Below are 26,565 nucleotides of genomic sequence, written 5' to 3' on the forward strand. Positions count from 1 at the left end.
AAATTCAGGAAATGTATGTGGATGTTATTAGACATTTCCTGTTTCTCATTTCTCGCCATAAGTTCCATGCCTCGCCACGGGCAAACCGTTCGAGATATCAAAAATCCCCTCGCAATTTTTCATCCTCAATGTCTTGAGATCATGTTCACCGAGTTTCGTGGCGAACGGGTTGAAAACCTCAGAGGAGTATTTCAAATTCCAGAGCATGCTTTTTTTAAACAGCCCTGAATAGCTGACTTCCTGTTGGGCGGAGCCTATGACATAAAGTGTGAAAGTTGTTCGGCTCAATGAGATCTATAAGTGTACCGAGTTTGATATAAATACATGCAAGTGTGTGTGAGCTATGGTTCAAGAATTCTGACTGTCTTCCAGGGGGCGCTGTAGAGCCCCTGTGCCACGCCCGGGTCCCAGCCTCTGCGGCGTCCTGATGGCCGCAGATTCCAATGTGTGTGCCAATTTTCAAGAGTTTTTGAGCATGTTAAGGCCCCCAAAACACCCCGGAAGGTTTAATAAAAAATAAAAATAATAATAACAAGAATAATCCTTAGAAGAACAATAGGGCTCTTCGCCCCTTCGGGCTTGAGCCCTAAATATAGCTGCAAGCAGCGATGGCGGGCTCAAGCCACCAATGCCATCGCCACCCCGGTGGCATCAGGTAAACTGTGCCCAGCGGGCACATGCATTCACAATATCCCTCTGGCAGTGACGTTTTAAAGGATATGGCGGTTAAAGGGTTAATCCGAATCATCTAGACTTTAAAATCACATTCACAGAACAATATATATATATATATATTCCCCAAACATATATATATATATTTAGTAACACTTTACAATAAGATTTCATTTATAAACATTATGTTAACATGAACAATATTTATATAGCATTAATTTATGTCAGTTAATATTCCAAACTTAAACATTAAAACATTGTTTTATTGTGATTTTTTTCCAAGCACATTTTACCAATTCCAAACCATATCAATCTTAATAACTACCATTATTTTTTATTTAATCATTTATGAGTGCTATACAATATTCCAGGAAAGCTGGAAGAGAAAAACTCCTTATATTCATGTGCAGAATTATTAGGCTGTTTTCTTTTACAGATGAAATGCGCTAAAAAAGAGTTTTAACTCAAACTGTTTTAACTCAAAGTCGAAAATTATGAAATACCCATGAGAAATATCAAACACAAATGCAATACAGAAATGGATAAGTTAAGACTTGACCATTGTACAAAAATGCTGACTGGGTCATGAGGTCAGAAAAGAAGAAGAAAAAAAAAAACAGGTCAAGAAGAACTGACAAAAATAATTGCAAAATAATTAGGAATTAATGTGAAGATTAATTTTTAGTCAATTCTGCAAGACAGACTTTCAGGAAAGGAGGTGGAATAAAAATGAGCTCCTAAATCTTAATCCCGGATTCTGGAAGATATATTCCTCAAACCATCGGACAAGAGGAGGTGGTGCTGGTCCTTCATGAGTCACTCTAATCTGTTCATAAAGCCTATATATAAAGTCTTAATATATAGTATTTCACAATACTTCATGGTATTCTAATCAAATCATTTTTTGGAATCTTAGATCTCTCAGAACCTGACACCGAGTAATTCTGAGACTCCAGGAAAGTGGCAGTTCTGTAAAATGTTGGCGCTGGAGACTAAATGCTCCCTGATAGTTTCACACCTAATTCACTTAACACACACACACACACACACATACACACACACACACACACACACACACACACATTACCCACAGTGACAGAGGGACAGAGTGACATCAGATGTATGATAGTTTTTTAATTTTCTATCATCCATATAGTGTTGTATAGTCATGAAACTATGCATATTTCCTCAGAATGACTTGTCTTCTATGTGTACATTTTTTTGAAGTGTTTAGAAGCTGCACTTAAAAAAATAAAAGACATTTACTGGTTACTTTTTTACTGTTATTTCAAAAAATCACCACGACAAAACCATTCAAGCTATTCAAAATTCATCCGCACCTGTACTGTAAGATACATTCTTTAAACAGTGGTAAAAGAGGATGTGGTGCTGATCCTTCAAGAGTCACTCAAAACTTATCTGTCCATAAAGCCTATAAAGAATTATTCTTAATATACAGTTCACAATACTTCAGCATGTTGTTCTAATTAAGTGAGGGTCATTTTATCAGTAAAATACATAAAATTCATATTATTTTTCTTTGAAAGATTTCTATAAATGATTTAAATCATACTTGTTTCTACAATAATTATTTAAAAGTGATCCTATAGCTCCATCTGGTGGCCATTATTGGTACTAAGAATTGCCAGCTTGATTTATATGTTATGATAGTTTTAATTTTATGCTGGCTCTTGAAAATGATAAAGCTATGAAACTTACTGTGCTTCCTTCAAATGATGACTTCTAGGTATATAAAAAATTATGAAGAGTTGGAATTAAAAATTTTAAAGATATAGTAAAATAACTATGGTATTTTTTTATGTTACTTTAATAAATCTCTATGGCCACACCATTTAAGGTATCCTAAACCCATTCGCAATTTAACATCTTCAGTATATGGCTTCATGTTAAAAAAGTTCGGTGTGAACTACTTGTGTCTTCTTGGAGGAGAATGAATTCATTTACAGGCTGAGTTTATCATAAATCCACAATAACATTTCTGAGTTCTGTATCAATCAGTGTTGTTGTTTGTTTATTTTTATTTTTTTATTTTTCATAGGAAGATAACTGACCCTTTACTCTCCTTTTTAATAAATGAGCTATTTATAGCTGTATTTATAAACTGCTTACTACTGACTATTAATATTGGGACAAGGTTTTATGAAGCATGAACTGACTATTTACTAATGAGTGCAGTTATTATAAAGTGTTATCAATGCATTTGCTAATGTTAACAAATTAGACATTATTTTACAGTGTTATCAAATCCCTTAAATGATTTGTAAGTGTTTTGTAATGATTTTATTGACCTAAAAGCATTTGTGAAAGTTCTGCTTACATTACAGCTTAGTCTTGATCTGTGAGCTGAACAGATTTACTGTTACATCCATGAGATTATGTAAATTCAAATAAATATCATGTCACAGGATGTCAGAGGTCAGTATCAAATTAGTTTGAAATTATTATTTGCAGCACAAATAAGGTTTTTTAGGATTTTTAAAAATCCCTAAAACTGTCAGAAAAGGATAAGGCCTAAGATTTCTATGTGAGTGGCTAAATTTGTTTGTTTTTATAACTATAATGCATAAACTATGAAACTATACAAAATGTATAAAAAAGTACAAGTTATTCTTTTCCAATGTTTTTTATTTATTTACATTTTTTTTTTTTTTTTTTGGGATTTACATTTTAAAAAATTAGCCTATGGCAATCATTCTAAACAGCTTGAATAAAACCTGTTAATATTTATTATAGACCACTATAACTGTGTATAATCTAACAAACGAGTTTATTATGAAAATAAAGTGTGTACACCAGATAAATTGGACGATAAAGAAATTGCTAACAATAGTATAATAGAGCATGTTTTAGGTTTTTAGGCGTTTAGATGCAGAAATGGACAAATCAAATGTAAAATCAAATGTAATTGATTTAATTAAATATAGATTAAGTCTTGTTAGAGCAAAATAATAAATAAATACGTACACACATTAAAAAAGCAGCCAAGATGAATGAGTTTAATTTTTTATATAGATTAAAATTGAAGACAGAAGCAGCTGGTATATGCGGTCACTTAATATTAAAATCCAATAGATCCACTTCAGATTTATTTCTCAACAGTTTATGTTCACGTGGCTGTTTTCGTTTATATTAGCCAAGCTATTATGTATTTTGAAATAATCTTGTCCGTGATGTCTTCGTTCTTACGACGAAAGGCAGAATCCTGCAGCTCGAGAGAGAAATGTTATTCTGCCAGTAGCGCTTTCAAATAGTCTTGCGCACTTAAACGGGTCACAAACACCTGCATTTAGCTCGTGTAGTGTTATAATGGATGTATTGTGTGCATTTATGGCAATAATTTATTTTGAAAAGCTCTTAAACAAGAATAAATTCGTTTGTTTTGAACTTGTGACACTGTGCGCGCTGATCGGAGGCAGTGATTTCATATAGGCAGCCGCGAATATTTCATTTTCACACAAACAGTTCAAAAACATCTTAATTTAGCTCTTGGTGTGCTCTAATTGGTGAATTGTGTGATATCGCTGCAATACTTTATTTTTAATAGCTATAAAACAAGAATAAACTCGTTTTTTTCTGAGCTCATCATTCCACACGCTCCTGCTCAGAGCGGTGATTCATCTCTCGTGTTTCTCACGTATCACTGACCACACATCAATTATTAATGAGCCCTGACCTTATAATAATCATATATGTTGGTTTAGCTTGTCAGTGTGAATTAAATCCAAGTATTTATTTGTATTTTAACCGATTTAAAATCGAAACCAAAAGACAGTCTCCTCCCTTTTTTATTCCGGTAATTGCACCTGTAGGGGCGCTATTTCTCTCAGACAATGGAAGTCTAAGCACACACACTCAAACAGAGGGACAGAGTGATATGAGATGTCTGACAGTTTTTTAATTTTCTGTTATCCATACAGTGTTGTAAAGTCATGAAACTATGCATATTTACTCAGAATAACTTTTTTTCTTTATGAAAAAAGGTTTTGAAGTGTTTGGAATTTAAAAATGCAGGAAAATTAATAATTCCATCTTTATTGTCATTTTAAAAAATCCCCACGACAAAACCATCCAAGCTATCCAAAACCCATTCACAATTTAAGTTCCTCAATGTTTTTTCAACATGTACACCAAGTTTGGTGTGTATAGTGTTACTCTCCTCTGAGCAGTATGCATTAATTCACAGCTAAATGTAAAAAACAATCCACATTCAAATCAAAATAGCCGACTTCCTGTTGGTCGTAGCTGATGACTGTGAATTAGAAAGTTGTCCGTCTTGATAAGAACAATTTTTGTACTGAGTTTGGTGTCTGTAGCTAAAACTAACCCCCCCACTTTTGACAAAAGGTGGCGCTATAGAGTGCCTCTTCCACGCCCTCTTATGAAATTTTGCCAGTGTCTAGCTGTCACTAATACTGATATGTGTTCTGAGTTTGATGAAATTCTAAGCATGTTATATGCCTCAAAATCACCTGAGAAGTATTCCAGTTTGACATGTTGCCACGGCAACAATATTTTTAGATATCAATATCCCCCCAGCAGATTTATATCGGCTGTGTTTTAACATTATTCTGATGAAGTTTGAAGCAAATCGAGTAAAAATAAGATGCTGAATTCAAAGCATTTTGAAAATGACACACTTCCTGCTGCCACTTGGTGGCGCTATAACTTTGACTCCTAATAGTCACATATATGCGATCGACATCATACAATGAATAATCTGATGAAGTTTGATTAAAATTAGGAAATGTATGTGGATGGTATTAGACACTTCCTGTTTCTCATTTCTCGCCATAATTTCAAAGCCTCGCCACGAGCAAACCGTTTGAGATATCAAAAATCCCCTGGCAATTTTTCATCCCCAATGTCTTGAGATCATGTTGACCGAGTTTGGCGGCAATCGAGTAAAAAACCTATGACAAGTATTTCAAATTCCAGAGCATGCGCTTTTTACATAACTCTAAATAGCTGACTTCCTGTTGGGCGGAGCCTATGATATGCAATACGAAAGTTGTTCGGCACGATGAGATCTATATGTGTACTGAGTTTCATATTAATACGTGCAAGTATGTGTGAGCTATACATCAACATTTATAACTGTGATCCAGGGGGCGCCGTAGAGCCCCTGTGCCACGCCCAGGTCTCAGCCTCTGCAGGCTCCTTCAGGCCACAGATTCCAAAGCGTGCGCAAATTTTCAAGAGTTTTTGAGTATGTTAAGGACCCCAAAAGCCCCCACAACTTTGACGACAAATATGAATAATAAACCCCAAATAGCCAACTTCCTGTTGGGCGGAGCCTATGATATGCAATACGAAAGTTGTTTGTATTGATGAGTTCTATATGTGTACCGAGTTTCGTATGTCTATGTGCAAGTATGTATGATATATGGCCCTCCATATTCCAGGGGGCGCTGTAGAGCCCCTGTGCCACGCCCGTGTATCAGTCTCTGCCCGGCCCTAATGGCCGCAGGTTCCAATGTGTGTGCCAATTTTCAAGACTTTTTAAGCATGTTAAGGGCCCCAAAAGCCCCCGAAACCTTGAAGAAAAATAATAATAATAAATAATAATAATAATAATAATAATAACAAATAATCCTAAGGAAAACAATAGGGCTCTCGCCCTCCAGGCTTGAGCCCTAAATATAGCTGCAAGCAGCGATGTCGGGCTCAAGCCATCAGTGCAACGCCACCCCGGTGGCATCAGGATAACTGTGCCCAGCGGGCATAAGCATTTACAGTAACCCTCTGACAATCAGTTTTAAGGGATGCGGCAGTTAAAGGGTTAATCCGACCAATCTAGACTTTGAAATCACATACACAGAACAATATATATAACTTTAGTAACACTTTATTTTAATATTTATAAAAAATGTATAAGGTGTGCATTGTAGCTGACACCTATATGAACACATTACAATTGCTTTGTGACTGCAAGTCTTTCTTCTCAAATGCTATTGAGCTTCAAATTTGCATTTGAGCCCATGTGAAAAAGTTGCATAATTTACATATGACTTACAGTTTGTTGTAATAAATATCAAACATTCAATTTAATTGTGCATTATAGCTGTCACCTAGATGAACAATTACAGTTGTTTTTATGACTGTAAGTCATTCTCTTCAAATGCTACTGACGTTAGAAAAGTGTATAACAATATCACATGTAACTTTAGAGACCGGCCCTAAATTTGAGACTCTAGAAAGTCCAATGTCAAGACAACTTTATGCCTGTTTTATTTTCTTTAGTTTTCTTTTCTCTGTGCCGGATTGCTGATGTCCTATACCCAGGCATAGATGTCCATCCATCAATTACGAACATTCAGCCGCAAACATGAGGTGTGAGCGGTCGCGAGCGCGGATGGGAGAATGACGCATGTTTTTTTTTTTTTTTTTTTTTTTTTGAGCAACTGGGATGGTGCCCCCTCTGGGAGTTGGTGCCCTACGAAGACTGCATACTATGTTATACTGCATAATGTTAACAAATTAGACATTATTTTACAGTGTTACCAAATCCTTAAATAATGTATTAGTGTTTTGTAATGATTTTAATGACCTATAAGCATTTGTGAAATAGTTTTGCTTGCATTGCAGCTTTATCTGTCAGTTGAAGAGTTTTACTGTTACATCCATGAGATTAATAAATGTCATGTCACGTCACAGGTTGTCATAGGTCAGTATCAAATGAGTTTGAAATTATTATTTGCAGCACAAATTAGGGTTCTTAGGATGTTTTTAAATCCCTAAAACTGTCAGAAAAGGATAAGGCCTAAGAGATTTCTTAACCTGTAATGAAAGGAAAAAACACCACCATTAGCAACAACAAAAACAATAACAATTTAAAATACAGATTTTTTTTTTCCTGATTATTAAAGGGATGATTAGGTCTCTCTGTCTCTCTCTCTGCCAGACAGCCCCTCCCTACAGTCCACACACACTGTCACAGTCACCAACCCCCTCACACTCCCCCTCCCTCTCCCCCTCCCTTCCCTCACACAGACAGGGTGGCCAGAGTGAGATCATGTCAGTTGAGAAGTCTGACAGTTTTTTAATTTTCTTTTATCCATACAGTGTTGTAAAGTCGTGAAACTATGCATATTTCCTCAGAATGATTTGATCTTTGTATAAAAAAATGCTTTGAAGTGTTTGGAAGCTGCAATTTAAACATACAAGACAATTAATGTTTCCCTTTTTACTGTCATTTCAAAAATTCACCACGACAAAACCGTTCAAGCTAACCAAAATCCGTTCGCAATTTAAGTTCCTCAATGGTTTTTCTTCATGTAGACAAAGTTTGGTGTGTATAGTGTACTTCCCCTGTGAGGAGTATGCATTAAATCAGAGCTCAATTTAAATATTCAAATCAAAATAGCCGACTTCCTGTTGGTCGTAGCTGATGACTGTGAATTAGAAAGTTGTCCGTCTTGAAAAGAACAATTTATGTACCAAGTTTGGTGTCTGTAGCTAAAACTAACCCCCCCACTTTTGACAAAAGGTGGCGCTATAGAGTGCCTCCTTCACGCCCTTTTAAAAGCTTTTGCCATTGTCTAGCTATCACTAATACTGATATGTGTTTTGAGTTTTATGTAAATCTGAGCTTGTTGTCTGCCTCAAACTCACCATAACAGAACATTCAAGTTTGACACGTTGCCATGGCAACACTATATCAGATATCAATATCCCCACAACAGATTTACATCGGCCGTGTTTTGTCATTATTCTGATGAAGTTTTAAGTAAATAGAGTAAAAATAAGATGCTGAATTCAAAGCATTTGGAAAATGGCACACTTCCTGCTGCCAGTTGGTGGCGCTATAATGTTGACTCTTAATAGTCACATATATACGATCAGTATCATACAACGAACAAACCAATGAAGTTTGATCAAATTCAGGAAATGTATGTGGATGTTATTAGACATTTCCTGTTTCTCATTTCTCGCCATAATTTCAACGCCTCGCCACGGGCAAACCGTTCGAGATATCAAAAATCCCCTCGCAATTTTCCATCCCCAATGTCTTGAGATCATGTTGACCGAGTTTGGTGGCAATCAAGTAAAAGACCTATGACAAGTATATCAAATTCCAGAGCATGCTTTTTATAAACAGCCCTAAATAGCTGACTTCCTGTTGGGCGGAGCCTATGACATAGAGTGCGAAAGTTGCTCGGCTCAATGAGATCTATAAGTGTACTGAGTTTCATATAAATACATGAAAGTGTGTGTGAGCTATGGTTCAAGATTTCTGACTGTGTTCCAGGGGGCGCTGTAGAGTCCCTGTGCCACGCCCGGGTCCCAGTCTCTGTGGCGTCCTGATGGCCGCAGATTCCAATGTGTGTGCCAATTTTCAAGAGTTTTTGAGCATGTTAAGGCCTCCAAAAACCCCCGGAAGGTTTAATAAAAAATAAAAAAAATAATAATAAGAAGAAGAATAATCCTTAGAAGAACAATAGGGCTCTTCGCCCCTTCGGGCTTGAGCCCTAAATATAGCTGCAAGCAGCGATGGCGGGCTCAAGCCACCAATGCCATCACCACCCCGGTGGCATCAGGTAAACTGTGCCCAGCGGGGACATGCATTCACAATATCCCTCTGGCAGTGAGGTTTTAAAGGATAGAGGGGAGCGTAGAGGGGAGCGTGCATTTGCAGTGGCTGGGCCACGACTCTGGAATACCCTGCCTTTAGAGATCAGACTGGCCCCTTCCTTGTCTATTTTTAAATCTTTGCTAAAAACTTTTTTATTTTCCTTAGTGTACTGACTACTGTGTTATGCTACATTTTGAAATGGGTGGTTTTAAATTTTTTGTCTGGTCTATTTTTATGTATGTGTAAAATTCTTGCTCTTATGTTAAAGCACTTTGGTCAGCCAGGAGGCTGTTGTAAATGCGCTATACAAATAAATTGAACTTGAACTTGAACTTGAACTTGATATGGCAGTTAAAGGGTTAATCCGAATCATCTAGACTTTAAAATCACATTCACAGAACAATATATATATATATATATATATATATATATATATATAACTTTAGTAACACTTTACAATAAGATTTCATTTATAAACATTATGTTAACATGAACAATATTTATATAGCATTCATTCATGTCAGTTAATATTCCAAACTTAAACATTAAAACATTGTTTTATTGTGATTTTTTTCCAAGCACATTTTACCAATTCCAAACCATATCAATCTTAATAACTACCATTATTTTTTATTTAATCATTTATGAGTGCTATACAATAGTCCAGGAAAGCTGGAAGAGAAAAACAGGTCAAGAAGAACTGACAAAAGAATTGCAAAAGAATTAGGAATTAATGTGAAGATTAATTTTTAGTCAATTCTGCAAGACAGACTTTCAGTAAAGGAGGTGGAATAAAAATGAGCTCCTAAATCTTAATCCCGGATTCTGGAAGATATATTCCTCAAACCATCAAACAAGAGGAGGTGGTGCTGTTCCTTCACGAGTCAGTCTAATCTGTTCATTAAGCCTATATATAAAGTCTTAATATATAGTATTTCACAATACTTCATGGTATTCTAATTAAATATTTTTTTGGAATCTTAGATCTCTCAGAACCTGACACATTGTAATTCTGAGACTCCAGGAAAGTGGCAGTTCTGTAAAATGTTGGCGCTGGAGACTAAATGCTCACTGATAGTTTCACACCTAATTCACTTAAAACACACACACACAGTGACAGAGGGACAGAGTGACATCAGATGTATGTTTTTTAATTTTCTGTCATCCATATAATGTTGTATAGTCATGAAACTATGCATATTTCCTCAGAATGACTTGTCTTCTATGTGTACATTTTTTTGAAGTGTTTAGAAGCTGCACTTTTTTTTACTGGTTCCTTTTTTACTATTATTTCAAAAAATCACCACGACAAAACCATTCAAGCTATCCAAAATTCATTCACACCTGTTCTGTAAGATTAATTCTTTAAACAGTGGTAAAAGAGGATGTGGTGCTGAACCTTCAAGAGTCACTTAAAACGTATCTGTCCATAAAGCCTATTAAGAATTATTCTTAATATACTGTTCACAATACTTCAGCTTGTTATTCTAATTAAGTGAGGGTCATTTTATCAGTAAAATTCCTAAAATACATATTATTTTATTTGAAAGATTTCTATAAATTATTTAAATCATACTTGTTTCTACAATAATTATTTAAAAGTAATCCTATAGCTCCCTCTGGTGGCCATTATAGGTACTAAGAATTGCAAGCTTGATTTATAAGTTATGATAGTTTTAATTTTATGCTGGCTCTTGAAAATGATAAAGCTATGAAACTTACTGTGCTTCCTTCAAATGAGGACTTCTACTTATATAAAAAATTATGAAGAGTTAGCATGAAAAACTTTAAAGATATAGTAAAATAACTATTGTATTTTTTATGTTACTTTAATAAATCTCTATGGCAACACCATTTAAGCTATCCTAAACCCATTCACATTTTAACATCTCAGTATATTGGCATCATGTTGAAAAAGGAGTATGGAGTAGTATGAGGAGGAGTATGAATTCATTTACAGGCTGAGTTTATCATAAATCCACAATAACATTTCTTAGTTCTGTATCAATCTGTGTTGTTGTTTGTTTATTTTAATTTTTTTATTTTTCATAGGAAGATAACTGACCCTTTACTCTCCTTTTTAATAAATGTGCTTATAAAACCAAGAACAAGCTATTTATAGCTGTATTTATAAACTGCTTACTAATGACTATTAATATTGGGACAAGGCTTTATAAAGCATGAACTGACTATTTACTAATGAGTGCAGTTATTATAAAGTGTTATTAATGCATTTGCTAATCTTAACAAATTAGACATTATTTTACAGTGTTATCAAATCCTTAAATGATTTGTAAGTGTTTTGTAATGATTTTATTGACCTACAAGCATTTGTGAAAGTTCTGCTTGCATTACAGCTTAGTCTTGATCTGTGAGCTGAACAGATTTACTGTTACATCCATGAGATTATGTAAATTCAAATAAATATCATGTCACAGGATGTCAGAGGTCAGTATCAAATGAGTTTGAAATTATTATTTGCAGCACAAATAAGGTTTTTTAGGATTTTTAAAAAAAACCTAAAACTGTCAGAAAAGGATAAGGCCTAAGATTTCTATGTGAGTGGCTAAATTTATTTGTTTTTATAACTATAATGCATAAACTATGAAATTATACAAAATGTATAAAAAAGTACAACAGTTATTGTTTTCCAATGTTTTTTATTTATTTAATTTATTTTTTGGGATTTACATAAAAACAAATTAGCCTACTGCAATCATTCTAAACAGCTTGAATAAAACCTGTTAATATTTATTATAGACCACTGTAACTGTGTATAGTCTAAGAAACAAGTTTATTATGAAAATAAAAGTGTGTACACCAGATAAATTGGACGATAAAGAAATTGCTAACAATAGTATAATAGAGCATGTTTTAGGTTTTTAGGCGTTTAGATGCAGAAATGGACAAATCAAATGTAAAATAAAATGTAATTGATTTAATTAAATATAGATTAATTCTTGTTAGAGCAAAATAATAAATAAATACGTACACACATTAAAAAAGCAGCCAAGATGAATGAGTTTCCTTTTTTATATGTAGATTAAAATTGAAGACAGAAGCAGCTGGTATATGCGGTCACTTAATATTCAAATCCAGTAGATCCACTTCAGATTTAATACTCAACAGTTTATGTCTACGTGGCTGTTTTCGTTTATATTCGCCAAGCTATTATGTATTTTGAAATAATCTTGTCCGTGATGTGTTCGTTCTTACGACGAAAGGCAGAATCCTGCAGCTCGAGAGATATATGTTATTCTGCCAGTCGCGCTTTCAAATAGTCTTGCACACTTAAACGGGTCACAAACACCTGCATTTAGCTCGTGTTGTGTTATAATGGGTGTATTGTGTGCATTTATGACAATATTTTATTTGAAAAAGCTCTTAAACAAGAATAAATTCGTTTGTTTTGAACTTGTGACACTGTGCGCGCTGATCGGAGGCAGTGATTTCAGATAGGCAGCCGCGAATATTTCATTTTCACACAAACAGTTCAAAAACATCTGAATTTAGCTCCTGGTGTGTTCTAATTGGTGAATTGTGTAATATCGCTTTAATATTTTAATTTTAAAAGCTATAAAACAAGAATAAACTCGTTTTTTTCTGAGCTCATCATTCCACACGCTCTTGCTCAGAGCAGTGATTCATCTCTCGTGTTTCTCACGTATCACTGACCACACATCAATTATTAATGAGCCCTGACCTGGTAATAATCATATATGTTGGTTTAGCTTGTCAGTGTGAATTAAATCTAAGTATTTATTTGTATTTTAACCGATTTAAAAATGAAACTAAAAGAGAGTCTCCTCCCTTTCAGTCGAATTTCCCTTTCAGGAATTGCACCTGTAGGGGCGCATTTTCTCTCAGACAATGTAAGTCTCAGCACATAATACTCAAACAGATGGACAGAGTGAGATGAGATGTCTGACAGTTTTTTAATTTTCTGTTATCCATACAGTGTTGTAAAGTCGTGAAACTATCCATATTTATTCAGAATGACTTTTTTTCTGTATGAAAAAAGGTTTTGAAGTGTTTGGAATTTAAAAATGCAGGACAATTAATAATTTCATTTTTACTGTCATTTAAAAAAATCACCATGACAAAACCGTTCAAGCTATCCAAAATCCTTTGGCAATTTAAGTTGTTTAAAATGTTTTGGCATCATGTAGACAAAGTTTGGTGTGTATAGTGTTACTCTCCTCTGAGCAGTATGCATTAATTCACAGCTAAATGTAAAAAAAAATCCACATTCAAATCAAAATAGCTGACTTCCTGTTGATCGTAGCTGATGACTGTGAATTAGAAAGTTGTCCGTCTTGATAAGAACAATTTTTGTACCGAGTTTGGTGTCTGTAACTAAAACTAACCCCCCACTTTTGACAAAAGGTGGCGCTATAGAGTGCCTCTTCCACGCCCTCTTATGAACTTTTGCCAGTGTCTAGTTATCATAAATACTGATATGTGTTCTGAGTTTGATGAAATTCTAAGCATGTTATATGCCTTAAAATCACTTGAGAAGTATTCAAGTTTGACATGTTGCCACGGCAACAATATTTTTAGATATCAATATCCCCCTAGCAGATTTATATCGGCTGTGTTTTAACATTATTCTGATGAAGTTTGAAGCAAATCGAGTAATAATAAGATGCTGAATTCAAATCATTTTGAAAATGACACACTTCCTTCTGCCAGTTGCTGGCGCTATAACTTTGACTCCTAATAGTCACATATATGCGATCGACATCATACAACGAATAATCTGATGAAGTTTGATTAAAATCAGGAAATGTATGTGGACGATATTAGACACTTCCTGTTTCTCATTTCTCGCCATAATTTCAACGCCTCGCCACGAGCAAACCGTTTGAGATATCAAAAATCAATTTTTCATCCCCAGTGTCTTGAGATCATGTTGACCGAGTTTGGCGGCAATCGAGAAAAAAACCTATGACAAGTATTTCAAATTCCAGAGCATGCGCTTTTTACATAACTCTAAATAGCTGACTTCCTGTTGGGTGGAGCCTATGACATGCAATACGCAAGTTTTTCGGCACAATGAGATCTATATGTGTACTGAGTTTCTTATGAATATGTGCAAGTATGTGTGAGCTATACATCAACATTTCTGACTGTGTTCCAGGTGGCGCCGTAGAGCCCCTGTGCCACGCCCGGGTCCCAGCCTCTGCAGGCTCCTAAAGGCCACAGATTCCAAAGTGTGCGCAAATTTTCAAGAGTTTTTGAGTATGTTAAGGACCCCAAAAGCACCCACAACTTTGACGAAAAATTTGAATACTAAACCCTAAATAGCCAACTTCCTGTTGGGCGGAGCCTATGATATGCAATACAAAAGTTGTTTGGATTGATGAGATTTATATGTGTACCGAGTTTCATACGTCTACGAGCAAGAGTGTATGATATATGGCCCTCCATATTCCAGGGGGCGCTGTAGAGCCCCTGTGCCACGCCCGTGTATCAGTCTCTGCCCGGCCCTAATGGCCGCAGGTTCCAATCTGTGTGCCAATTTTCAAGACTTTTTAAGCACGTTAAGGGCCCCAAAAGCCCCCGAGACGTTGGAAAAAAAAAAAAAAATAAATAATAATAATAATAAAAAATAATCCTAAGGAAAACAATAGGCCTCTCGCCCTTTGGGCTTGAGCCCTAAATATAGCTGCAAGCAGCGATGGCGGGCTCAAGCCACCAATGCCATCGCCACCCCGGTGGCATCAGGTAAACTGTGCCCAGCGGGCACATGCATTCACAATATCCCTCTGGCAGTGAGGTTTTAAAGGATATGGCAGTTAAAGGGTTAATCCGAATCATCTAGACTTTAAAATCACATTCAAAGAACAATATATATATATATATATATATATATATATATATAACTTTAGTAACACTTTACAATAAGATTCCATTTATAAACATTATGTTAACATGAACAATATTTATATAGCATTCATTCATGTCAGTTAATATTCCAAACTTAAACATTAAAACATTGTTTTATTGTGATTTTTTTCCAAGCACATTTTACCAATTCCAAACCATATCAATCTTAATAACTACCATTATTTTTTATTTAACCATTTATGAGTGCTATACAATAGTCCAGGAAAGCTGGAAGAGAAAAACAGGTCAAGAAGAACTGACAAAAAGAATTGCAAAATAATTAGGAATTAATGTGAAGATTAATTTTTAGTCAATTCTGCAAGACAGACTTTCAGGAAAGGAGGTGGAATAAAAATGAGCTCCTAAATCTTAATCCTGGATTCTGGAAGATATATTCCTCAAACTATCGGACAAGAGGAGGTGGTGCTGGTCCTTCACGAGTCACTCTAATCTGTTCATAAAGCCTATATATAAAGCCTTAATATATAGTATTTCACAATACTTCATGGTATTCGAATTAAATCATTTTTTGGAATCTTAAGTCTCTGAGAGCCTGACACCGAGTAATTCTGGAGACTCCAGGAAAGTGGCAGTTCTGTAAAATGTTGGCGCTGGAGACTAAATGCTCCCTGATAGTTTCACACCTAATTCACTTAACACACACACATACACACACACACACACATTACCCACAGTGACAGTGGGACTGAGTGACATCAGATGTATGATAGTTTTTTAATTTTCTATCATCCATATAGTGTTGTATAGTCATGAAACTATTGTCATGAGACCTGTCATTCTGAGGAAATATGCCTCAGAATGACTGGTCTTCTATGTGTACATTTTTTTTTTTTTTGAAGTGTTTAGAAGCTGCACTTTAAAAAAATAAAAAGACATTTACTGGTTCCTTTTTTACTATTATTTCAAAAAATCACCACGACAAAACCATTCAAGCTATCCAAAATTCATTCGCACCTGTTCTGTAAGATAAATTATTTAAACAGTGGTAAAAGAGGATGTGGTGCTGAACCTTCAAGAGTCACTCAAAACGTATCTGTCCATAAAGCCTATAAAGAATTATTCTTAATATACAGTTCACAATACTTCAGCTTGTTATTCTAATTAAGTGAAGGTCATTTTTATCAGTAAAATTCCTAAAATACATATTATTTTATTTGAAAGATTTCTATAAATGATTTAAATCATACTCGTTTCTACAATAATTATTTAAAAGTAATCCTATATCTCCATCTGGTGGCCATTATTGGTACTAAGAATTGCAAGCTTGATTTATAAGTTATGATAGTTTTAATTTTATGCTGGCTCTTGAAAATGATAAAGCTATGAAACTTACTGTGCTTCCTTCAAATGAGGACTTCTACTTATATGAAAAATTATGAAGAGTTAGAATGAAAAAATTTAAAGATATAGTAAAATAACTATTGTATTTTTTTATGTTACTTTAATAAATCTCTATGGCAACACCATTTAAGCTATCCTAAACCCATTCACAATTTAACATCTCAGTATATTGGCATCATGTTGAAAAGGGAGTATGGAGTAGTATGAGGAGGAGTATGAATTAATTTATTCTAACCCCCCCACTTTTGCCTCTTCCACGCCCTCTTATGAACTTTTGCCAGTGTCTAGTTATCACAAATACTGATATGTGTTCTGAGTTTGATGAAATTCTAAGCATGTTATATGCCTCAAAATCACCTGAGAAGTATTCCAGTTTAACATGTTGCCACGGCAACAATATTTTTAGATATCAATATCCCCCCAGCAGATTTATATCGGCTGTGTTTTAACATTATTCTGATGAAGTTTGAAGCAAATTGAGTAATAATAAGATGCTGAATTCAAAGCATTTTGAAAATGACACACTTCCTGCTGCCAGTTGGTGGCGCTATAACTTTGACTCCTAATAGTCACATATATGCGATCGACATCATACAAAGAATAATCTGATGAAGTTTGATTAAAATCAGGAAATGTATGTGGATGGTATTAGACACTTCCTGTTTCTCATTTCTCGCCATAATTTCAACACCTCGCCACGAGCAAACCGTTCGAAATATCAAAAATCCCCTGGCAATTTTTCATCCCCAATGTCTTGAGATCATGTTGACCGAATTTGGTGGCATTCGGCAAAAAAACCTATGACAAGTATTTCAAATTCCAGAGCATGCGCTTTTTACATAACTCTAAATAGCTGACTTCCTGTTGGGCGGAGCCTATGACATGCAATACGAAAGTTGTTCGGCACGATGAGATCTGTATGTGTACTGAGTTTCATATGCATATGTGTGAGTATGTGTGAGCTATACATCAACATTTCTGACTGTGATCCAGGTGGCGCCGTAGAGCCCCTGTGCCACGCCCGGGTCCCAGCCTCTGCAGGCTCCTAAAGGCCACAGATTCCAAACTGTGCGCAAATTTTCAAGAGTTTTTGAGTATGTTAAGGACCCCAAAAGCCCCCACAACCTTGACGAAAAATATGAATACTAAACCCTAAATAACCAACTTCCTGTTTGGCGGAGCCTATGACATGCAGTACGAAAGTTGTTTGGTTTGATGAGATCTACATGTGTACCGAGTTTCGTGTGTCTACGTGCAAGTATGTATGATATATGGCCCTCAGTATTCCAGGGGGCGCTGTAGAGCCCCTGTGCCACGCCCATGTATCGGTCTCTGCCCAGCCCTAATGGCCGCAGGTTCCAAGGTGTGTGCCAATTTTCAAGAGTTTTCGAGCATGTTAAGGACCCCAAAAGCCCCCGTAACGTTGGAAAAAAAAAATAATAATAATAATAAAAAAATATAGCTGCAAGCAGCGATGGCGGGCTCAAGCCACCAGTGCCATCGCCACCCCGGTGGCATCAGGTAAACTGTGCCCAGCGGGCACATGCATTCACAATATCCCTCTGGCAGTGAGGTTTTAAAGGATATGGCAGTTAAAGGGTTAATCCGAATCATCTAGACTTTAAAATCACATTCACAGAACAATATATATGTATAACTTTAGTAACACTTTACAATAAGATTCCATTCATAAACATTATGTTAACATGAACAATATTTATATAGCATTCATTCACGTCAGTTAATATTCCAAACTTAAACATTAAAACATTGTTTTATTGTGATTTTTTTCCAAGCACATTTTACCAATTCCTAACCATATAAATCTTAATAACTACCATTATTTTTTATTTAATCATTTATGAGTGCTATACAATAGTCCAGGAAAGCTGGAAGAGAAAAACTCCTTATATTCATGTGTGCAGAATTATTAGGCATGTTTTCTTTTACAGATGAAATGCGCTAAAATAGACTTTTAACTCAAACTGTAAGGTCGAAAATTATGAAATACCCATGAGAAATATCAAACACAAATGCAATACAGAAATGGATAAGTTAAGACTTGACCATTGTACAAAAAATACTGACTGGGTCATGAGGTCAGAAAAGAAGAAGAAAAAAGCAGGTCAAGAAGAACTGACAAAAAGAATTGCAAAATAATTAGTAATTAATGTGAAGATTAATTTTTAGTCAATTCTGCAAGACAGACTTTTCAGGAAAGGAGGTGGAATAAAAATGAGCTCCTAAATCTTAATCCTGGATTCTGGAAGATATATTCCTCAAACCATCGAACAAGAGGAGGTGGTGCTGGTCCTTCACGAGTCACTCTAATCTGTTCATAAAGCCTATATATAAAGACTTAATATATAGTATTTCACAATACTTCATGGTATTCTAATTAAATCATTTTTTGGAATCTTAAGTCTCTCAGAGCCTGACACCGAGTAATTCTGGAGACTCCAGGAAAGTGGCAGTTCTGTAAAATGTTGGCGCTGGAGACTAAATGCACCCTGATAGTTTCACACCTAATTCACTTAACACACACACACACACACACACACACATTACCCACAGTGACAGTGTGACTGAGTGACATCAGATGTATGATAGTTTTTTTTAATTTTCTATCATCCATACAGTGTTGTATAGTCATGAAACTATGGTCATGAGACCAGTCATTCTGAGGAAATATGCCTCAGAATGACTGGTCTTCTATGTGTACATTTTTTTTTTTAAGTGTTTAGAAGCTGCACTTTAAAAAAATAAAAAGACATTTACTGGTTCCTTTTTTACTATTATTTCAAAAAATCATCACGGCAAAACCATTCAAGCTATCCAAAATTCATTCACACCTATTCTGTAAGATTAATTCTTTAAACAGTGGTAAAAGAGGATGTGGTGCTGAACCTTCAAGAGTCACTCAAAACGTTATCTGTCCATAAAGCCTATAAAGAATTATTCTTAATATACAGTTCAAAATACTTCAGCTTGTTATTCTAATTAAGTGAGGGTCATTTTATCAGTAAAATATATACAATTCATTTTTTTTTGAAAGATTTCTATAAATGATTTAAATCATACTCGTTTCTACAATAATTATTTAAAAGTAATCCTATAGCTCCCTCTGGTGGCCATTATAGGTACTAAGAATTGCAAGCTTGATTTATAAGTTATGATAGTTTAAATTTTATGCTGGCTCTTGAAAGTGATAAAGCTATGAAACTTACTGTGCTTCCTTCAAATGAGGACTTCTACTTATATAAAAAATTATGAAGATTTAGAATGAAAAATTGTAAAGATATAGTAAAATAACTATTGTATTTTTTTATGTTACTTTAATAAATCTCTATGGCAACACCATTTAAGCTATCCTAAACCCATTCACAATTTAACATCTCAGTATATAGGCATAATGTTGAAAAAGGAGTATGGAGTAGTATGAGTAGGAGTATGAATTCATTTGCAGGCTTTATCATAAATCCACAATAAAATTTCTGAGTTCTGTATCAATCTGTGTTGTTGTTTGTTTATTTTTATCTTTTATTTTTCATAGGAAGATAACTTACTCTCATTTTTAATAAATGTGCTTATAAACCAAGGACAAGCTATTTATAGCTGTATTTATAAACTGCTTACTACTGACTATTGATATTGGGACAAGGCTTTATAAAGCATGAACTGACTATTTAATAATGAGTGCAGTTATTATAAAGTGTTATCAATGAATTTGCTAATGTTAACAAATTAGACATTATTTTACAGTGTTATCAAATCCTTAAATGACTCATAAGCATTTGTGAAAGTTCTGCTTGCATTACAGCTTAGTATTGATCTGTGAGCTGAACAGATTTACTGTTACATCCATGAGATTATGTAAATTAAAATAAATATAATGTCACAGGATGTCATAGGTCAGTATCAAATGAGTTTGAAATTATTATTTGCAGCACAAATAAGGTTTTTTTAGGATTTTTAAAAATCCCTAAAACTGTCAGAAAAAGGTTAAGGCCTAAGCTATTTCTATGTGAGTGGCTAATTTTATTTTTGTTTTTATAATTGTAATACACAAACTATGAAATTATACAAAATGTATAAAAAGATAAATAAATAAATACGCACACATTAAAAAAGCAGCCAAGTCGAATGAGTTTCCTTTTTTATATAGATTAAAATTGAAGACAGAAACAAGTGGTAAATGTGGTCACTTTAATATTCAAATCCATTAGATCCAGTTTATGTTCACGTGGCTGTTTTCGTTTATATTCGCCAAGCTATTATGTATTTTGAAATAATCTTGTCCGTGATGTGTTCGTTCGTACGACGAAAGCCAGAATCCTGCAGCTCCAGAGATACATGTTATTCTGCCAGTCGCGCTTTCAAATAGTCTTGCACACTTAAACAGGTCACAAACACCTGCATTTAGCTCTTGTTGTGTTACAATGGGTTTATTGTGTGCATTTGTGGTAATATTTTATTTAAAAAAGCTCTTAAACAAGAATAAATTCGTTTGTTTTGAGCTGGACACTGTACGCGCTGATCGGAGGCGGTGATTTCAGATAGGCAGCCACAAATATTTCATTTTCACACAAACAGTTCAAAAACATCTTAATTTAGCTCTTGGTGTGTTCTAATTGGTTGATTGTGTGATATCGCTGTAATAATTTATTTTTAAAAGCTTTAAAACAGGAATAAATTCGTTTTTTCTGAGCTCTTTACTCCAGACGCTCGTGGTCACAGCGGTGATTCATCTCTCCTATTGCTCACATATCTCTGGCCAGAAATAATTTATCCATGAGCCCTGAACCGGTAATAATCAGATATGTTGGTTTAGCTTGTCAGTGTGAATTAAATCTAAGTATTTGTTTGTATTTTTAACCGATTTAAAAGTGAAAGTAAAAGTTCGGGAATTTAACCTGTAGGGGCGCTATTTCTCTCAGACAATGGAAGTCTGAAGCACATATACTCAAACAGAGGGACAGAGTGAGATGAGATGTCTGACAGTTTTTTAATTTTCTGTTATCCATACAGTGTTGTAAAGTCGTGAAACTATGCATATTTCCTCAGAATGACTTTTTCATCTGTATGAAAAAATTATTTGACGTGTTTGGAAGCTGCAATTTAAAAATACAATAATGATTCCCTTTGTAAGGTCATTTAAAAAAATCACCACGGCAAAACCATTCAAGCTATCCAAAATCCATTCACAATTTAAGTTCCTATCAGAAATACTGATGTGTGTTCAGAGTTTTGTGAAATTCTAAGTATGTTATTTGCCTCAAAATCACCTGAGAAGTATTCCAGTTTGACATGTTGCCACGGCAACAATTTTTTAGATATTAATATCCCCCTTGCAGATTTATATCGGCTGTGTTTTAACATTATTCTGATGAAGTTTGAAGCAAATCGAGTAATAATAAGATGCTGAATTCAAATCATTTTGAAAATGACACACTTCCTTCTGCCAGTTGGTGGCGCTATAACTTTGACTCCTAATAGTCACATATATGCGATCGACATTATACAACGAATAATCTGATGAAGTTTGATTAAAATCAGGAAATGTATGTGGATGGTATTAGACACTTCCTGTTTCTAATTTCTTGCCATAATTTCAACGCCTCGCCACGAGCAAACCGTTCGAGATATCAAAAATCCCCTGGCAATTTTTCATCCCCAGTGTCTTGAGAAAAAAACCTATGACAAGTATTTCAAATTCCAGAGCATGCGCTTTTTACATAACTCTAAATAGCTGACTTCCTTTTGGGTGGAGCCTATGACATGCAATACAAAAGTTGTTCGGCACGATGAGATCTATATGTGTACTGAGTTTCATATGAATATGTGCAAGTATGTGTGAGCTATACATCAACATTTCTGACTGTGTTCCAGGGGGCGCCGTAGAGCCCCTGTGCCACGCCCGGGTCCCAGCCTCTGCAGGCTCCTAAAGGCCACAGATTCCAAAGTGTGCGCGAATTTTCAAGAGTTTTTGAGTATGTTAAGGACCCCAAAAGCCCCCACAACTTTGACGAAAAATTTGAATACTAAACCCTAAATAGCCAACTTCCTGTTGGGCGGAGCCTATGATATGCAATACAAAAGTTGTTTGGATTGATGAGATTTATATGTGTACCGAGTTTCATACGTCTACGAGCAAGAATGTATGATATATGGCCCTCCATATTCCAGGGGGCGCTGTAGAGCCCCTGTGCCACGCCCGTGTATCAGTCTCTGCCCGGCCCTAATGGCCGCAGGTTCCAATCTGTGTGCCAATTTTCAAGACTTTTTAAGCACGTTAAGGGCCCCAAAAGCCCCCGAGACGTTGGAAAAAAATAATAATAATAATAATAAAAAATAATCCTAAGGAAAACAATAGGCCTCTCGCCCTTTGGGCTTGAGCCCTAATAATCCTAAGGAAAACAATAGGGCTCTCGCCCTCCAGGCTTGAGCCCTAATTAAAGCTGCAAGCAGCGATGAACGGGCCCTCGCACCCGGGCTCACCGGCAGCGAGTGGCTTTAGTTAATAGGTGAACGGTGAGAAATATGCGTTTAAACTCATAAATATAAGTAGAATATATCAATGTTTATTCCATATATGTGCCAATCTTCCTGTTGCCAGCAGGTGGCCCTATCATTATAATGGAATATTGGCCTTCAGATGTGTTCAGGGCAGGACTCTTATCGAACATGTGAAGTTTGGGGAAGATTGAACATTTTATGCCTCAGTTACAACAACTTCTCTTGCTGTGGCGAGACGTCAAATTTTGTCATGGCGCCATGGACACGCCCTTTAACAAAAACTCAAGATCTCCACAATTTAACATTGCTCAGGCCTTAAGATTAGACTGACCACAAAAAATACATTAATGTCAAAAGATTTCTAGGAGTAGTTTGTCGCAGCGTAAAACATGTCACTTCCTGTTGCCAGCAGGTGGCTCTATGACTATAACTGAATTTGGGCATGTAGCTCTGTTAAGGGCAGAAGTCTTATCTAACATGTGAAGTTTGGGGCAGATTGGACATTGTATGTCTGAGTTACAGCAACTTCCTTTTTCATGGCGAAACATCGAAATCTGTCAGGTCGCCATGGACACGCCCTTTAACGAAACCTCAAGATCTTCGCAATTTAACATCGCAAAGGCCTTTAGATTTAACTGACCAAGTTTGGTGGTGATCTGAATAAATCTCCAGGAGGAGTTTGTTAAAGTACATCCCCAGAAAATGGCAAAAACAACACCAATTTTGCAGAGAAAATTCTAAATAACCGACTTCCTGTTGGGATTCGGATTTCCTACCAAGAGACTTTGTGGTAGGTATTTTGTAGGTATCTACCAATGCATTTACTAATGTTAAAAAATGAGACATTATTTTAATTTGTTACCAAATCCTTAAGTAATTAAAAGTGTTTTGTTATAAATTTATTGACCTATAAGCATTTGTGAAATAGTTCTGCTTGCATCACAGCTTGGTCGTCATCTGTGAGCTGAACAGTTTTACTGTTACATCCATGAGATTATATAAATTCAGATTAATGTCAATCACAGGGTGTCAGAGGTCAGTATCAAATGAGTTTGAAATTATGGACCCACTATATATTAAGTGGCCTTAACTACTATGTACTTACATTTTAATTAATAATTTAGTACAATGTACTTATTGTGTACATACATGTTTTTACATTGTACTTATATATATATAAAAAAAAAAAAAACTACATGTAATTACATCTGTATTTAATTTCTGTAATTGCATTTATAAATACACTGTTGACCCATACTTTACACCTTAACCCACCCTTAAACTTACCCATACCTCCAACCCTCTCCCTAACCTTACCCCTATCCCACCTCAATAGCAGCAAAAGTGTTTTAAAATACAATATGAACACAATAAGTACATTGTACTTATTTTTTTATGTAAGTACATAGTAGTTAAGGCCACCTAATATAAAGTGGGACCAAAATTATTATTTGCAGCACAAATAAGTATTTTTAGAAATTTTTTTTTTAATCACTGAAACTGTCAGAAAAGGATAAGGCCTAAGAGATTTCTTAAGCTGTAATGAAAACAGCACAATTAGCAACAACAACAACAACAAAAAAACAATTTAAAATAATATTATTTTTTTCTGGTGATTAAAGAGATGTTTAAGTCCCTCTCTCTCTCCCTGTCTGTCTGCCACTCAGCTCATGTCAATCCCCCACTCACACTCACACACACACACACACTCAGTCAGCACACATACATTCCTCAAACAGAGGGACAGAGTGAGATGAGATGTCTGACAGTTTTTTAATTTTCTTTTAATCATACAGTGTCGTAAAGTCATGAAACTATGCATATTTCCTCAGAATGATTTGATCTCTGTATGAGAAAATGCTTTTAAGTGTTTGGAAGCTGCAATTTAAAAATACAAGACAGTTAATGATTCCTTTTTTGACTGTCATTTCAAAAAATCACCACGACAAAACCGTTCAAGCTGACCAAAATCCGTTTGCAATTTAAGTTCCTCAATGTTTTTGCAACATGTAGATAAAGTTTGGTGAGTATAGTGAACTTTTCCTCTGAGGAGTATGGATTAAATCACAGCTCAATTTTTTTTCAAAAATCCATAGTCAAATCAAAATAGCCGACTTCCTGTTGGTCGTAGCTGATAACTGTGAATTAGAAAGTTGTCCGTCTTGATAAGAACAATATACGTACCGAGTTTGGTGTCTGTAGCTAAAACTAACCTCCCCACTTTTGACAAAAGGTGGCGCTATAGAGTGCCTCTTCCACGCCCTTGTAAAAGCTTTTTCCATTGTCTAGCTATCAATAATACTGATATGTGTTTTGAGTTTCAGGTAAATCTGAGGTTGTTATCTGCCTCAAAATCACCATAACAGAATATTCACGTTTGACACGTTGCCATGGCAACAATATATAAGATATCAATATTCCCACAACAGGTTCACATCGGCCATGTTTTGTCATTATTCTGATGAAGTTTGAAGCAAATCGAGTAAAAATAAGATGCTGAATTCAAAGCATTTTGAAAATGACTCAATTTCCTGCTGCCAGTTGGTGGCGCTATAACGTTGACTCTTAATAGTCACATATATACGATCGGAATCATACTTCGAACAAACCGATGAAGTTTGATCAAACTCAGGTAATGTATGTGGATGTTATTAGGCATTTCCTGTTTCTAATTTTTTGCCCTAAATTCAACGCCACGCCACGGGCAAACCCTTCGAGATATCAAAAATCCCCTCGCAATTTTTCATCCCCAATGTCTTGAGATCATGTTCACCGAGTTTCGAAGCAAACGGTTGAAAGTCCTCAGAGGAGTATTTCAAATTCCAGAGCATGCTTTTTTTAAACAGCCCTGAATAGCTGACTTCCTGTTGGGCGGAGCCTATGACATAGAGCGCAAAAGTTGTTCAGCTCAATGAGATCTATAAGTGTACTGAGTTTCATATAAATACATGCAAGTGTGTGTGAGCTATGGTTCAAGGTGTCTGACTGTGTTCCAGGGGGCGCTGTAGAGCCCCTGTGCCACGCCCGGGTCCCAGCCTCTGTGGCGTCCTGATGGCCGCAGGTTCAAATGTGTGTGCCAATTTTCAAGAGTTTTTGAGTATGTTAAGGCCCCCAAAAACCCCCGGAAGGTTCATAAAAAATAAAAATAATAATAAGAAGAATAATCCTTAGGGGAACAATAGGGCCCTGCGCCCATTGGCTCGGGCCCTAAATATAGCTGCAAGCAGCGATGGCGGGCTCAAGCCACCAATGCCATCGCCACCCCGGTGGCATCAGGTTAACACATGCATTCACTATATCCCTCTGGCAGTGAGGTTTTAAAGGATATGGCGGTTAAAGGGTTAATCCGAATCATCTAGACTTTAAAATCACATTCACAGATCAATATATATATATATATATATATATATATATATATATATTTAGTAACACTTTACAATAAGATTTCATTTATAAACATTATGTTAACATGAACAATATTTATATAGCATTCATTCATGTCAGTTAATATTCCAAACTTAAACATTAAAACA

At 35.5% G+C, this 26,565-nt stretch overlaps 1 long non-coding RNA gene across 1 annotated transcript in view; it reads left to right on the plus strand.

Moving 5' to 3' along the window:
* The first annotated feature begins 557 nt into the window (after positions 1-557).
* Positions 558-26,565, plus strand: part of LOC127950627 (uncharacterized) — a 36,843-nt gene continuing 10,835 nt past the window's right edge. The window contains exon 1 of the long non-coding RNA XR_008152500.1: positions 558-1,262. This is a non-coding gene — a long non-coding RNA (uncharacterized LOC127950627). The remainder of the gene's footprint in view (positions 1,263-26,565) is intronic.

Source organism: Carassius gibelio, chromosome B2 (assembly GCF_023724105.1).
Source record: "Carassius gibelio isolate Cgi1373 ecotype wild population from Czech Republic chromosome B2, carGib1.2-hapl.c, whole genome shotgun sequence".
Classification (NCBI taxonomy): Eukaryota; Metazoa; Chordata; class Actinopteri; order Cypriniformes; family Cyprinidae; genus Carassius; species Carassius gibelio.